The 519-nt window shown below is 39.5% G+C and overlaps 1 protein-coding gene across 1 annotated transcript in view; it reads right to left on the reverse strand.

The window, feature by feature from the left end:
• The window catches only part of LOC106882705 (ubiquitin-conjugating enzyme E2 G1), an 8,792-nt gene that overhangs the window by 2,410 nt on the left and 5,863 nt on the right, over nt 1-519 (reverse strand). The gene's annotated exons all lie outside the window — the stretch shown is intronic.

Below are 519 nucleotides of genomic sequence, written 5' to 3' on the forward strand. Positions count from 1 at the left end.
ATGTAGTCCTAGGTACACTATGTCTGAATAAAAGAAAGGATGGTCACAACTGGAACATATTTGATCATAGGTCTGTCAGGATCAAGACTGACCTGGGGCTAAACAGCAATAAAGAAAGACACATTAGATAATGTAGTCCTAGGTACACTATGTCTGAATAAAAGAAAGGATGGTCACAACTGGAACATATTTGATCATAGGTCTGTCAGGATCAAGATTGACCTAGGGCTAAACAACAATAAAGAAGGACACATTAGATAATGTAGTCCCAGATACACTATGCCTGAATAAAAGATAGGATGGTCACAGTTGGAACATCTGTGATCATAAGTCTGCTAGATCAGGACTGACCTGGGGCTAAACAACAGAAACAAGGAATGACACATCAGATAATGTAGTCCTAGATACACTATGTCTGAATAAAAGACAGGATGGTCACAGTTGGAACATCTGTGATCATAAGTCTGCTAGATCAGGACTGACCTGGGGTTAAACAACAGAAACAAGGAAGGACACATT

This window comes from Octopus bimaculoides, chromosome 30 (genome assembly GCF_001194135.2).
Source record: "Octopus bimaculoides isolate UCB-OBI-ISO-001 chromosome 30, ASM119413v2, whole genome shotgun sequence".
In the NCBI taxonomy this organism is placed as follows: domain Eukaryota; kingdom Metazoa; phylum Mollusca; class Cephalopoda; order Octopoda; family Octopodidae; genus Octopus; species Octopus bimaculoides.